Raw genomic sequence first — 15,811 nt, forward strand, 5'->3', positions numbered from 1 at the left:
TATGAGCAGCAAAGCTGCTAACACAAAAGTCCTATTCCTGGCTCAGAGTCACGAGTTTTATTCAGTTAGTTTCCTCATCTGTGGGATACAATGGTCACCCAGGCTCTGGGCTACAGAGAAGCCTCATTAGATTGTCCCCACCTATGGGCACTGGCATACTGACTAGAAGGCATCATACAAACAGAGATTATTTTATAATTAGGATAAATCCTTGGATGAAAGGGATGGGTTTGTAAATCATGTTTCACGAAGAATGAAACTATGGCTGATATTTGAAAAGACCTGCCTTTGTTAAAGACCATATTCTGAGTTCAAAAGCAGCACTCACCAGAAGAGCTCTCCCTCCAGCCCACTTGGCTACAGTTGTCTTCTACAGTTCAATACATGACCCAAGGGATGGTTCTTGTGGGGGTGCCTGGGGCTCTTTGCACATTTGCACATTGACTGGACCTGAGAAGCACACACTCTCAGGCTCTTTCAGGGCTTCCCTGCAGGTAAAAAAACAACTGGTCTTCTAGGGAGGCTCCAGGAAACCTTTCACAGTCCTATGCCAGGAACCCTTTGGAAATGGCACGTCAGCAGCATCTGCCCTATGGAAGTTATCCCAGATATCCTGAGGGAGCAGCTCTGTGGTTAACAAAAGAGCTTATAGTGTAAAACTAGATTTCCACACCTTAGAATTGAAAACTTAATAAAACCACACATATGTGCACTGCTCAGGGTTTATTTATTTGTTTACTTATGTAAAATGCACTTCTGTTTTTTCCCATGCTTTTTGCCTTCTTGGTTCTGTTCTTGTGGTTTTAAAACATGTTGTTTCCACTAAATAAGACTATAGAGGAGGGATGCTGATTTATGTGAACTAAGTTTTCAACATCTTTTGGGGGGAAAACACGGGTATGTGTATGCTACACTGCATAGCCACTCAGAATATTACTTTTTCTCCCTTTCTCTGTGAGTCCTGCGTGTGTGTGACAACATTTTAGCAATGTCTTCAGAGGAAATGAATTCCCCATCAATCAGGGTGTTCAAGCATTAACAAGTTGTCTACTTCACTGTAGACACGTTTCCGAGGGAAATTTCTTAGCAAATGAATAGCTCATTCACACATATGTCCAAAGTACTCTTTAATGCTTCATATGTATTCAGCACAAGTTTACATTATAGAGGTTGGTGACTAAATTAGTTGACACATAAGAATTTCATTTTCTAGAATATGCTCTGCCTTTGTCCCTGTGTCGTCTGTAATTCTCCATCATCATATAACACAGATATTTAATGAAATAGAAATCACAGACTCATTAATAAAAACAATGAGCATGAATTCCATTATAGTTATGATTAGTACTGAATTTGTCAAGTCACAAAATACACTAAGTTTATGATTAACAACACAATTTATATTATACAAATAAATTCATATTTTCAATAGTCCTTTTATTATTTTTGAAATTTGGATAAGCAGCTTATGAGATCTTATTAGTTCATAATATTTTTGGTGTCAACTCTACCATTTTCTGCTTCCTCCAACTTCTAAGGCATGCGTTATCAGTGTTATTCTTAAATTCCCAGTTGTCTGTTATGAGATAATATTGTCTGTAAATAGATTGAACTGGGCTCAAGTAACCTGCACCGTGTCCCAATATGCAGAAAACAAAGGAATCGACTGTGTCAGTGCTGCCAACCCCTGAAGAGGAGCTGGACTTCCCTTGCCTCCTGTCTGAGGTGTGATGCTGAGCAGGGCCAGCTGAGCAGGCCTAGAGCCAATGCAGTCACACAAGGCCCTGTGTTCAGATGGGGCTCACCCTTAGCATAATGTCCTGCTATCACAGTCCTGAAATTCTTAATAATTTTATTTTTGAACTTGTGTTTTGTCTACTGTTAATGTGGATGAGTTTCCCTTAAAAGAGTAAGAGGAAATAGTTTGGAAATTTTGAAAAGAGATGAAATTATCTTCTTAAAATTTGGGTTGGAGTGAGAGTCACTGGGAACTGAACAAAGCCCTAGAGTAGAATGGCCTGTTTACCTGGGATTTGTGAGCATAAATTTGTCATCATGTTTTTGCATTTTTCTCTAGCCACGTTCATCCACATAGGAATAAGTGGGGAGCAGTTGAAGAGTTAAATTTGAGCAAGGTTGAAACTTTTATAGGCAAATACAACAAAGAGAGCTAGGAGCACATGATAGTCTGTGACATCTAAGATGAGTAAAAACAAAAGTGATTTGACCTTAGGAGAGCAGCCAATAATGAATACATGGATTGAGGCCCCAATGCGCTTGAAGAATTATTTTCATTGGTGAACCAGAATAAATTGAAAGACAAGAGAAACTGGTAGTGAGTGGCAGGGATGGGGGTCAAAAGCACAGTTATTGGTAATTACAAGGTCTGAGATTTCAGCTCATGAATACTGGAGTGCTGGGATGGAGTATGGAAACACAATGCATGTGAAGTGGTTCAGACACAGGGCCCACGGTGCTGAGGGATGCATTTTTGTGAAATTCCCCAAAGTAGTGAAGTAGTAACAGAAGTATTCGGGGAGAGAAAGGAGGCAAATGAAAATCTCACATGAGGGTAACCAGCAGAAACAGTGGGTGCTCTCACCCGATGCTGCCTGCTTGGAGTGGTGGGGAATCACCACTCCAAGACCACATGTCGGCAGGGGTCAGAAATGCCCTCCATGAGGAAAAGTGAAAGGGATTTCTGAATATGGTGAAGATGGAGGGTGGGGGTAAGTGTTTGCTCTTTATTAAGGAGTGAGAATGTAATGAAAAGGGAAGAAAAATCAAGGCATTTAAAAATCATTAAAATGTCCTCACTCGGTCATGCAGACTAATTCCCTCAAAGATGAAGTCTGTCACAGTTCCAGTCAGGAAATTAATGGACACTTCAGGTAAGCTTTGCCTGCCCAGCCTTCCCTGCTCAGCATTATACCTCAGATAGGAGGCAAGGGAAGTCCAGCTCCTCTTCAGGGGTTGGCAGCACTGATGGAGTCGATTCCTTTGTTTTCTGCGTATTGGGTCACAGTGCAGGTTACCTGAGCCCAGTTCAATGTATTTATAGGTAATATTATCTCGTTGTAACAAACAGACAACTGTGAATTTAAGATAACACTGATAATGCATGCCTAGGACACCAAAAACATGGAGGACACCAAAAGCACTAGCCTTGCTGCTTTTCTCCATGTTGTATTGAATTGCACATCATCAGGTTGAGAGATCACAGGGATCAGCAGTAAGATCACTTTAAGAGCAGTAGTTTTGATCTGGTCACATCATCTTAGCCTAAATGTGGAAGAGAAAAAGTGTTACACTGTGTTCATCTAGCAAACAAATATTGTTTGATCTCTATGTGAAAAGCACTGTGCTAAGTGATGGGGAACAGGGAAATAGAGTAAATGCTATTCCTACCCCAATGACTTGATAGACTCTGGACAGGAAAATAGTGTCATGGCAATTGTCACCAGTTTATCTCATGGAGTTGAGTAATCTGGCCCCTTTGATGGGGAAGCCAAATTCTATAGCAGTAGTAAAGTTGGGCTTCACTTGCATCTCAAAGTGGCAGAAAGGGCCCCAGTCTCAGGAGTCTGGTCAGGTTGAACCTAGGTCCCAGATGCCTGGGGAGTCTAAGGCAACCATGGTTGTTAGGACACGAGACAGTGGTGCCATCAGATAGAACTCCCCACTGGAGCAGCGGCCATGATTTAGAGTAGTTGGAAGAGAGGGAGCCTGGGGACTCACAAAGAGTGGACTCCACAGAGAGCTGCTTCTTGTTTCTTAACAGCACCGTTTCCAAATTCATGTAAGAATTTAATGTTTTTATAATTTATACATGAAGTTACATCCCCAAGCTGTATTTACATGCATTCATTTCACTATGTCTGTCTTCAGGACTGATATTCAAACTGAAGCATTAGGCAAGAATCTGCATCCTTTGCTAAGGTAATCACAAGAAGCACATGTGCCCAGTTATTCTGGATCACTGGCCACATTACTGAGATCATCTGTATTTTGTAGCTAAAGTGTTTACTTATCTATAATGGATGTCCATTTTTATCATATGGCATAAAACAGAACTCAACGAGCCATAACATTGCAAAGTTTGCAATACTGAACTATTGCAAGGTTTGCATATTATTTTTAACTACCTTCTCTAATAAAATCTCATAATTAACCTGAGTGCTTAGGAATAGGATGTTTTAAGCTTTTAAAAGTTATTTATGGTTCATTAGAAGTGCTTTTTTTCCCTCTTCCAACCTTGCTACTAACTGAAATTGGTCATAATTCTAGATGCTGTTCTCATTGTAGAATCATGGATTTAGGGCTAGAAAAGTCCCGAGAAATAATGATGCTGGATTATAAAATCTCATCTCTCATGTGAGAGACTTATAAAAATCTCACAGCTAGTTAGTGGCAAGATAGACTTAAAAATATAAGATGATGTAACAAGAGCCCAAGATTTCCCTGTAAATTTTTTTTTCACTAAGTCTTTTATATGAGTGCCCTTATACAAATTACCCTTTCACTAAAAATTAAATAAAGAAACATATTTCAGAATATTTGGGAGCTCTGGTTGGTCATAGAAAATGATAATTCTCCTTGAATTGATATTTGAAGGTATTTTTCTGTTTAAATTATTATTTTTAATTTTAGCCAGTGTCACTATTTAAGAAAAAAAAAAAAATACCTGAAAGCAAAATTAGTTTTGACAGAGAGCAGAAAATCAAGGTTGCTTTGAGTTACACATGAACTTCTTGATATTTTTATCAATTCAAATAATGGTTCTACACCTCTCTTTAGCTGACTTTTACAAGGTCATTGTGTATAGATGAGTCATCATGCTGCTACTGGCTAATGATTTTAGGAATAAGCCATACGGAGGTTTGAAAGAGCCTTGTTCTTCACTGTGACAGTTATGCAAGTGGAAAGTATAGCCTTGGATCCAAAGAAAGGAATATAGCAAGAGCCAGGGCATTTCAGCAACTGAACAGAATATTTACCTCCAGAAAATGAACCTGTTTATCTCTATTAGCTATACAGTTTTGCCTTGGTTTTATTTATTTGCTTCCTGGTAAAGAGATTTGCCAAAATAATCATAATTAATATGAATATGCCCCCAGCTACCAGCACTTTGGCTGTTTCACCAATTTCAACCCTAATGAGGCAGATGTCAAATTTAAATACCAATCCCTATAGTACTTGGCTTTGGAAGTAGGAGTTTATTATTCAAGACTAAAATTCAATTTCAGACTGGGGTACTCTTGGATGACAGTTTATTTTGTTACTCAGTATATCTCTGGATAATTAATTTTGTTATTTAGTTTGTTTGGGATTACTCCATACTAGAAACCACACACATCATATTTTTATTATTGCATTCATCATTTTTGGTCCATTGAAAAGAACTGGATGCTTCAACGTAAGAACAAAAGAGAACAGTTTTGTTCTCAGCAAACAATGTGTTAAGAATTTTAAAACTGCTGCTTTTCCTTAAATTCTTTTTTTGTCAATTTCTTAAACAATGAACCATAATGAAACTTTATGAGTTTTTCTCCTGGCTTTTGATATGTATGTAATAGAGTCACATGCCATTGTCATTGTGTAATGATTTCCAAGTTTCTACCAAGTTCTAATAAATAGCACTAATGAGATTTTCTCACATTCTTTGTGTGCTCAGAAAGCATACGTCTTATTTGTTGCATCAGCGCTATGAGGTAGCTAAGACAGAACCTTGTTACCCCTGCCTTACTGCTGATAAAATGAAAGCTCAAGACTCATATGATTTGATCTATATCCCATAACTAGTTTATACATCTTTAGAATTAAACTTTATGAAATTTAAATGGTTCATTGCTGTACGTGAACAGGAGATTTTGACCTGTCTATAAGACCCTATTTATACAAAACAAATAAACCAAGTTAGAGCTTCATTCTATCTTTATTTCATTTTTAACTTCCTAGTTTTGTCATTCTCTTAGACATGAGCTTTAAGAGTTCTCAAATACCCCTTAATTCTCAGGAATGTTGCTTTACACTTCCGGGGAAGACCTCAAGTTTCAGGGCTATTTAACTTTAGCTCCTGGAAGAGAAATGTCGTGGTAACAGAGGTTTAACAGAGGGCTTCCCATAGAGACAATCAGCTTACCAAAGGCTGAGAAAAATCAAGATTATTACAAGGACCAGGAACATAATGATGGCACTGTCCTCGTCCTGGATATAAGATTTAATCCATGATCTAGTCACAACTTTCTCAAAATCCCTTCAGAGATCAAACCTATTACAGCGTAGGGTCTCAGAAGTTTATTGCCAGAAATGAGCCTGGAAATCAGCCATATCACATCCTCATTTCAGAAAAGAAGAACCCTGAGACAGACATGGAGAAAGGAAAGAACTCAGTAGGCATCTCACAATGAGTTCTAGAGGCAAGGCTGCCTTATAGGCCCCTGACTTCCAGACCTGCAATCTTGTCTTAAATAATGATCACTAGCCTGGAAAGTGCTCTTGTAATTATTTATGAAAAGATTTTGGCTAACGTCTCATAGCGCTCTTCAAAAGTAAGTTTCTCATAATCATTCTTTCATGGATGAGAAAAGGAAAATGGAGGCGTGGATATTAAAGGATTTGGTCGAGGAAATTCAGCCAGTAAATGGTAGAGCTAAGCTATGACGTATGTTCTTTTCACATGGCACAATGCAGCCAGCCCATTAGTGACTATGGACTGTAACCACCAATTAAAGGGAAAACGCCCTTTTATCAAGATCATGGTTCTGATCACAATCAACATTCATTTAACTGTTCATTTGATAAACATTTATTGACCAACTATATGCCAGGTACAAATATTTATTAGTTTGATATTCATTAATTTTCTATCATTACTAAATGCATTAACTGTTTCCCTCAAAGTGTGTTGGCTGAAAACTCAATATAGAGTATTTTTCTCATATCCATAGCTTTGCTCTCCACTATTTCAATTATCTACAGTCCAAAAATACTCAGTAGAAAATCCCAGCAATATACATTTCGTAAGTTCTAACCTATGCAGCATTCTGAATTCATGATGAAATCTTACCCTCATGCTCCATTCCACTCAGGACGTGAATCATCCATTCTGTCCAGAGTATCCACACTATATATGCTACCTGCTCATTAGTCACTTAGTAGCCCTCTCAGTTATCAGATTGAGAAAGCATAATATATATAGGGCTCAGTACTAACCTTACTTCTGGACATCCACTGGCATCTTGAAATAAACCCCTTGAGGATAAAGGGGAACTATTGTACTTACCAAATGCCTCAGGGTCTGACTTCCTCTGACTTGGAGCTCTCTTAGAATGGAAGTAGCTCTCTTAGAATGGAAACAGTTGTCATAATGAGAATAATTCTGGAGTATCTATGACCAAGGCTTCACCTTGAGTAAGACTGTGACTATGCTGAGCACTTAAATTGGGACTCCAAGGTGATCTGATCATTAGGTACACCATCTGGCTATTAGATGTACCACTATGTAATGAGAGTAAGTTAAGGCATGATTAGGATGTCCTGTCAGCTCCTGCATCAGAGGGAAGTAGGTGCACTGACTTCAGGCAGTTGGCTGGGACATTAATGGGTGGAGGAGACCACATAATGGGGTGACTCTTCTGTTCACCTGTCTACAAATGGAATCAAGACCACCTGGCCTCCTGTAGTGCGGGGAAGACTGAATTTCAAAAAATAGAAGGGTAGGTCACTCTGGAGGACTCAAGATGACCACATAGACTAATAATTTCTGCAAATGTAGAAGTAGGTAAGCATAAAGCAAAATGGATTAAGTAAGTTCCTCCTGAAATCCAGGAAAGTGTTTCTGAACAAAAACAGTGGTAGGCAGAGTACAGCCTCCCAAGATGTTCACAGCCTAATCTCCACAACCTGTAAATGTTACGTTACATGGCAAAAGGAACTTTGCAGATGTGAATAAGGTTAAGGACCTTGAGATGGGAAGATTATCTTGCATTTCCAGGCCTGCTTACTGTAATCACAGGAATTGTTTCCGAGCTGTGGTCAGACAGCAATGTTAGCAGGGAGAAAAGATGGAGATGTGTAAAGTTACCGAATGTGAACATGAAGTAAGGCCAATCAGCCAAAGCATCTCAATGGCATCTAAAATATGCAAATGGCACAGAAATAGATTCCCCCTGGAACCTCCAGAAAGGAATGCAGCCCTCTGGATACCTTGATTTTAGTGCAGTGAGACCTACATCAGACTACTAAACAACGTCATTATAAGATGATAAATTCGTGGTATTTTTGTTTTCTTTCTCTTTCTTTCTTTCTTTCTTTCTTTCTTTCTTTCTTTCTTTCTTTCTTTCTTTCTTTCTTTCTTTCTTTCTTTCTTTCTTTCTTTCTTTCTTTCCTTCCTTCCTTCCTTCCTTCTTTCTCTCTTTCTTTCCTTCCTTCTTTCTCTTTCTTTCATTTCTTTCTTTCCCTTCCTTCCTTCCTTCCTTCCTTCCTTCCTTCCTCCCTCCCTCCCTCCCTCCCTCCCTCCCTCCCTCCCTCCCTCCCTCTCTCTCTCTCTCTCTCTCTCTCTTTCTTTCTTTCTTTCTTTCTTTCTTTCTTTCTTTCTTTCTTTCTTTCTTTCTTTCTTTCTTTCTTTCTTTTCTTTCTTTCTTTCTTTCTCTCTCTCTCTCTCTCTTTCTTTCTTTCTTTCTTTCTTTCTTTCTTTCTTTCTTTCTTTCTTTCTTTCTTTCTTTCTTTCTTTCTTTTTCTTTCTTTCTTTCTTTCTTTCTTTTTCTTTCTTTCTTTCTTATACTTTAAGTTCTGGGATACATGTGCAGAACCTGCAGGTTTGTTACGTAGATATACATGTGCCATGGTTGTTTGCTGCACCCATCAACCTGTCATCTTGTCATCTACATTAGGCATTTCTCCTGATGCTATCCCTCCCTTAGCCCCCCACCCCCTGAAAGGCCCCAGTGTGTAATGTTCCCCTCCCTGTGTCCATGTGTTCTCATTATTCAGCTCTCACTTATGAGTAAGAACATGCGGTGTTTGGTTTTCTGTTCATGTGGTAGTTTGCTGAGAATGATGGTTTCCAGCTTCATCCATGTCCCTGCAAAGGACATTACCTCATCCTATTATATGGCTGCATAGTATTCCATGGTGTATTTGTGCCACATTTTCTTTATCCATTCTATCATTGATGGGCATTTGGATTGGTTCCAAGTCTTTGATATTGTGAACAGTGCTGCAATAAGCATATGTGTGCATGTGTCTTTATAGTAAAATGATTTAGAATCCTTTGGGTATATACCTAGTAATGGGATTGCTAGGTCAAATGGTATTTCTGGTTCTAGGTCCTTGAGGAATCTCCACACTGTCTTCCACAATAGTTAAACTAATTTACACCCCCACCAACAGTGTAAAAGCATTCCTATTTCTCTGCGTCCTCTCCAGCATCTGTTGTTTTCCTGACTTTTGAATGATCGCCATTCTAACTGGCATGAGATGGTATCTCATTGTAGTTTTGATTTGCATTTCTCTAATGACCAGTGATGATGAGCTTTTTTTTTTTTTATAGTTTGATGGCTGCATAAGTGTCTTCTTTTGAAAAATGTCTGTACATATCCTTCACCCACTTTTTGATGGGGTTGTTTGTTTTTTTCTCGTAAATTTGTTTGAGTTCTTTGTAGAATTGGGATATTAGCCCTTTGTCAGACGGATAGATTGAAAAAATTTTCTCCCATTCTGTAGGTTGCCTGTTAACTCTGATGATAGTTTCTTTTGCTGTGCAGAAGCTCTTTAGTTTAATTAGATCCCATTTGTCAATTTTGGCTTTTGTTGCCATTGCTTTTGGTGTTTTAGCCATGAAGTCTTTGCCCATGCCTATGTCTTGAATGGTATTGCCTAGGTTTTCTTCTAGGGTTTTTTATGGTTTTAGGTCTTACATTTAAGTCTTTAATCCATCTTGAGTTAATTTTTGTGTAAGGTGTAAGGAAGGGGTCCAGCTTCAGTTTTCGGCATATGGCTAGCCAGTTTTCTCAACACCAGTTATTAAATATGGAATCCGTTCCCCATTGCTTTTTTCTCAGGTTTGTCAAAGATTCGAGAGCTGTAGATGTGTGGTGTTATTTCTTAGTCTCTGTTCTGTTCCATTGGTCTATACATCTGTTTTGGTACCAGTACTATGCTGTTTTTGTTACTGTAGACTACTTGTAGTGTAGTTTGAAGTCAGGTAGCTTGATTCCTCCCACTTTGTTTTTTGCTTAGGATTGTCTTGGCTATACGGGCTCTTTTTTTGGTTCCATATGAAATTTAAAGTGTTTTTTTCTAATTCTGTGAAGAAAGTCAATGGTAGATTGATGGCAATAGCATGGAATCTATGAATTACTTTGCGAAGTATGGCCATTTTCATGATATTGATTCTTCCTATCCATGAGCATGAAATGTTTTTCCATTTGTTTGTGTCCTCTCTTATTTCCTTCAGCAGTGGTTTGTAGTTCTCCTTGAAGAGGTCCTTCACATCCCTTGTAAGTTGGATTCCTAGGTATTTTCTTCTCTTTGTAGCAATTGTGAATGGAGTTCACTCATGATTTGGCTTTCTGTTTGTCTATTATTGGTGTATAGGAATGCTTGTGATATTTGCACATTGATTTTGTATCTTGAGACTTTGCTGAAGTTGCATACCAGCTTAAGGATTTTTTGGGCTGAAACAACAGGGTTTTCTAAATATGCAATCATGTCATCTGCAAATAGAGACAATTTTACTTCCTCTCTTCCTATTTGAATACCCTTTATTTCTTTCTCTTGCCTGATTGCCCTGGCCAGAACTTCCAACACTATGTTGAATAGGAGTGGTGACAGAGGGCATCCTTGTCTTGTGCCGGTTTTCAAAGGGTAAGCTTCCAGCCTTTTCCCATTCAGTATGATATTGGCCGTGGGTTTGTCATAAATAACTCTTGTTATTTTGAGACACAGTCCATTAATACATAGTTTATTAAGTGTTTTTAGCATAAAGCAGTGTTGAATTTTATCGAAGGCCTCTTCTGCATCTATGGAGATAATCGTGTGGTTTTTGTCATTGGTTCTATTTATGTGATGGATTATGTTTATTGATTTGCATTTATTGATTTATTTATTTGGGAACCAGCCTTGCATCCCAGGGATGAAGCTGCCTTGATTGTGGTTGATATGCTTTTTGATGTGCTACTGGATTCAGTTTGCCAGTATTTTATTGAGGATTTTCACATCAAGGTTCATCAGGGATATTGGCCTGAAATTTTCTTTTTTTGTTGTGTCTCTGCCAGGTTTTGGTATCAGGATGATGCTGGCATCATAAAATGAGTTAGGGAGGAGTCCCTCCTTTTCTATTTATTGGAATAGTTTCAGAATGAATGGTACCACCTCCTCTTTGTACCTCTGGCAGAATTTGGCTGTGAATCTGTCTGGGCCTGGGCTTTTTTTGGTTGGTAGGCTCTTAATTACTGCCTCAATTTCAGAACTTGTTATTGGTCTATTTAAGGATTTGACTTCTTCCTGGTTTAGTCTTGGGAAGTTGTATATGTCCAGGAATTTATCCATTTCTTCTAGATTTTCTAGTTCATTTGCATAGAGGTGTTTATAGTATTCTTTGATGGTAGTTTGTATTTTGGTGAGATCAGTGGTGATATCCCCTTTATCATTTTTTTATTGTGTCTACTTGATTCTTCTGTTTTCTTCTTTATTAGTCTGCCTGCAGTCTATCATTTTTGTTATCCTTTTCAAAAAACCAGCTCCTAGATTCACTGATTTTTTGAAGGGTTTTTCGTTTCTCTATCTCCTTCAGTTCTGCACTGATCATAGTTATTTCTTGTATTTTGCTACCTTTTGGATTTGTTTGCTCTTTCTTCTCCAGTTCTTTTAATTGTGATGTTAAAGTGTTGCTTTTAGATCTTTCCCACTTTTTCCTGTGGGCAGTTAGTGCTATAAATTTCCCTGTACACACTCCTTTAAATGTGTCCCAGAGATTCTGGTATGTTGTGTCTTTGTTCTCATTGGTTTCAAAGAACATCTTGAGTTTTGTCTTCATTTCGTTATATACCCAGTAGTCATTCAGGAGCAGGTTGTTCAGCTCTCATGTAGCTGCATGGTTTTGAGTGAGTTTCTTAATCCTGAGTTCTAATTTGATTGCACTATGGTCTGAGAGATGGTTTGTTATGATTTCCCTTCTTCTGCATTTGCTGAGGAATGTTTTACTTCCAATTATGTGGTCACCTTTAGAATAAGTGTGATGTGGTGCTGAGAAGAACATATATTCTATTGATTTGGGGTGGAGAGTTCTGAGGATGTCTATTCGGGTCACTTGGTCCAGAGATGAGCTCAAGTATTGAATGTCCTTATTAATTTATTAATTTTCTGTCTCATTGATCTGTCTAATATTGACAGTGGGGTGTTTCACTATCAATACTCCCACTATTATTGCGTAGGAGTGTAAGTCTCTTTATAGGTCTCTAAGAACTTGCTTTATTAATCTGGATACTCCTGTATTGGGTGCATATATATTTAGGAGAGTTAGCTCTTGTTTTTGCATTGATCCCTTTACCATTATGTAATGTGCTTCTTTGTCTTTTTAGATCTTTGTTGGTTTAAATTGGTTTTATCAGAGACTAGAATTGCAACCTCTGCTTTTTTTTTTCTTTTTTTGTGACAGAATCTCTCTCTGTTGCCCATACTGGAGTGCAATGGCATGATCTAGGCTCACTGCAAGCTCCGCCTCCCAGGTTCATGCCTTTCTCCTGCCTCAGCCTCCCGAGTGGCTGCGAATACAGGTGCCCGCCACCACACCTGGCTAATTTTTTTTGTATTTTTCTTTAGTAGAGACAGTTTCACCATGTTAACCAGGATGGTCTCGATCTCCTGACCTCGTGATCTGCCCACCTAGGCCTCCCAAAGTGCTGGGATTACAGGTGTGAGCCACCACACCTGGCCTTTTTTTCTTTTTTTGCTTTCCATTTGCTTGGTGTACATTCCTTCATCTCTTTATCTTGAGCCTATATGTGTCTTTGCACATGAGATGGGTTTCCTGAATACAGCACACTGATGGGTCTTGACTCTTCATCCAATTTGCCAGTCTACATCTTTTAATTGTGTCATTTAGCCCATTTACATTTAAGGTTAATATTATTATGTGTGAATTTGATCCTGTCATTATGATGCTAGCCAGTTATTTTGTCCATTAGTTGATGCAGCTTCTTCATCATGTCGATGGTCTCTACATTTTGGTATGCTTTTGCAGTGGCTGGTACTGGTTTTTCCTTTCCATATTTAGTGCTTCCTTCAGTAGCTCTTGTAAGGCAGGCCTGGTGGTGACAAAATTCGTGTTGTTTTAGGCAACGAAGTTTGTGGAAGTTACAGCAGCAATTGAAAATTCATACAGGTATATTACTGCTAAAGCTGTTAAAGACAGTTCATGTGACTCTCCCTGCCTCCACCTGTCTGTGCCATAAGTCCCTCCCCTTCTTCCCCCATTTCTTGTCCTAATTGATTTTTGACTGTAGACTTTGAACATGTCACTTCCTGTTCCTTCAGAGGTTCCCTGTCACCTTCAGGACAAAACTTAGACTCCTCAAACCTGTCTGCTGTTTACCCCTCCAACTTTATTTCTAGCCACTCATGTCCCCTCCTTATTCTAGGTCAGAGGTTCCAAAACTTTCTCAGTTAACAAAATCCTTAGAATCTCAATATGCTCATGTTATCCCTAGGTACAAAGAATTGCCTAACAGTTCTGTCTCTTACATAGTGAGGTCCAAACAATGTAATGAGTATTTATATCCTAGCAACTTAGTAGCCAGTAAAGATGTAATTCATATAAACTGAAGGAAAAGTATTTTAAGTTTTTCTTAAGTAACCCTCATTATAGATACATGTAGAGCATCACTGCATTGCCCACACAGAATTTAAATATCCTGTGATGTCCCTGTGAATTTGCTACAGTGCTCCAGGATGCCTTGGTACACAGTTTGGGGTCAACAGCTCTGGGTTCCAGGCTGTTGGATGTTATCAAGGCAGCCTTAAAATTCTCCATGTATGAAAGGAGGAATAGAGGCAGGGAGCTTTCCTTTGCCTATACTTCCCATGGGCCTTTCCAAATTTCAGACCTTTTCATACATGGACTCTACCACTTACAGTGTCCACTTTTCCCAACTCTCTGCCTCTATTTCTCTTTTAACTAGTTCACAGCGTCTTCTTAGGATTCAGCTTAAATTTTGTTTATTTTTCTCTGGGAGTCCTTTCTTGCCCTCCTGAAGTCAGGGAACCCTCCTCTGTGCTCCTTGGCAGAAAATTCATCACATCACATTGTGATTGTCTCTTTATTTGTCTACTTCCCTCATTGGCCACAAGCATCTTAAAAAACAGTGTCCTCTCACTTACCTTGCAATTCCAGTGTCTAACACTGTGCCTGCACAATGAAGAACTTCCAAGGTTTTTAAGGAAGGTCCTGGGGTTATTTCACAGGTCACAGGAGGAGGGGGATTTTAAGGCTGCCTTGATAATATCTAGATGGCTCAGGTTGGGTTTCCCCAGAAGTAAACCCTGAGATAGAGATTTGGATACACTTAGTTTATTTGTGAGGTGATACCACTTGTGGGAAAATGAGACAAGGGAGAGAAGCCAATGAAAGTGCTTTAGCATACAGGTTATTTCTGTGGGCGAATCGGGCTCAGACCCACTGGGAACTCTGGGAGACAAGATAGAATATGACTAGAGTTATGCCAGTAGAGAGGGAGGCCAGATGGACTGTTTATCCCCAGTGCCCTTGAGTCACTAGTAGGCTGCTCCCAAGGGACAGTAACTTTTTGAATTTTCCCATCTGTCCTATTCAGGTTGAATGGTCTCTGGTGGCAGAGAAAGGCCTTCAGAAGCATCTCAGAGGCTTGCCATTGGAAGTTATCATGTAGAGGATTAAATGGTGAGTGTCCATGGAATACCATCTGTTACACAAATAACCCTGGATGGAAAAACTGAGAGAGAATAAGACTTATTTCAAAAGGAAATTGGTGTCACTGTCCTTTGCCTCTTGTCAAATATCTGTATATTGATTTTTCTTTGAACAAATCTATTTTTACATGCAATGGCCATTTTTCGTACAAGTCTGCAGTATATACCAGCTAATCTACTAAAGAGCAGTGGGATCTGGTTTGGAGATTATAGCCGAATTTCATTTGTGCTCTCTACAGGGAAACTGTCACCACATCCACGAGGAAGACAACTAGAGCTACTTGTAAAGAGAAATCCAAAGGAAAGGCAATGAGAGTGGCTTCCTTTTACAAATGTAATTGTGAAAAATATATGATAAGATTAGACTTACCTTCTAACTTGTGGAAAGTAAAAGTAGAAGACAAGGGGCTTTTTGTAAGCTACAAACTCTATTAAAGCTCCTTTTGATTTGATTTCTGGGTTGCAGCTGCCTTTTGCCAAGGGACGTTCACAGTTCTATCCTTGCCAAATTCGTTATTTTTATTTCATTTATTGACCAACAATTTACATGATTTTATTTAGGCCAGAGTTTGGATGTCAATATAGGGGACAATTAGTAATTTAGTGAAATATTTCAGTGTAATTCTGGATCTCTATATCCTAGTTTCATGACCTTGGAATACTCAAAATCTCAGTTTACTGTGAAAATATGGAGAATAAAATGCCACCACAGGAGTTGTGAAAGGTTTCCATAAAGTGATATATGTAAAGTGCTTACCATGGCCTGATATAGTATAAGCATGAAATTAGTTTTAACTATCATTACATTTAGGCATATTGAGTTTGCATTGTCATTAGCATTCTCATTCATTCACTTTTGAAT

General features: G+C 38.8%; 2 long non-coding RNA genes across 3 annotated transcripts in view; one reads left to right on the plus strand and one right to left on the minus strand.

Annotated features, from left to right (window-relative positions):
• Positions 1 to 7,362, minus strand: part of LOC126957156 (uncharacterized) — a 28,604-nt gene extending 21,242 nt beyond the window's left edge. For both annotated transcript variants that reach the window (XR_007726669.1, XR_007726672.1), the window contains exon 1: positions 7,286 to 7,362. This is a non-coding gene — a long non-coding RNA (uncharacterized LOC126957156). The remainder of the gene's footprint in view (positions 1 to 7,285) is intronic.
• A 59-nt stretch (positions 7,363 to 7,421) lies between these two features.
• On the plus strand, positions 7,422 to 15,276 carry LOC126957158 (uncharacterized). Its single transcript, XR_007726674.1, has 3 exons — positions 7,422 to 7,513; positions 14,835 to 14,920; positions 15,189 to 15,276. It is a non-coding gene; the product is annotated as an uncharacterized LOC126957158 (long non-coding RNA).
• Positions 15,277 to 15,811: the final 535 nt, after the last annotated feature.

This window comes from Macaca thibetana, chromosome 6, assembly GCF_024542745.1.
Source record: "Macaca thibetana thibetana isolate TM-01 chromosome 6, ASM2454274v1, whole genome shotgun sequence".
NCBI lineage: Eukaryota > Metazoa > Chordata > Mammalia > Primates > Cercopithecidae > Macaca > Macaca thibetana.